Genomic DNA, 395 nt, shown 5'->3' on the forward strand with positions numbered 1-395 from the left:
ATTGCCAGCCAGCGACACCATGATCTTCTGAAGCCGGGTCTTCGCGAACGTCCAACCGGTGTCGATTACCATGTCGTATTTGGCGCGCGAGAGCTCGTACGGTCGCGCCTGCTCCATGCGGGTCGAGATGAGCGACCAGTCACCACCAGCGGCGTACTGGCGCTTGATCGCTTCGATGTCGCAAGCGAGGGGCTTTGGAGTCTCCACACGACGACGCGCAACTTCGACTTCCGCGTTATCGCGTCGAATCGTTTTTTGCTGCCGCAAAAGGTTCACCATAGTCGGACGCGTGTCGACGCTTGGAGGCGGGACAGAATTGACGAGAGGCTGTGTGAGTTCCATCGACTCGTCGTCCAAAGCAGCAGCAGCGTCAGGAGGCGAGTTGGCAGCGTTTG

This window comes from Plasmopara halstedii (genome assembly GCF_900000015.1).
Source record: "Plasmopara halstedii genome assembly, contig: Scaffold_1343, whole genome shotgun sequence".
Taxonomy (NCBI): Eukaryota; Oomycota; class Peronosporomycetes; order Peronosporales; family Peronosporaceae; genus Plasmopara; species Plasmopara halstedii.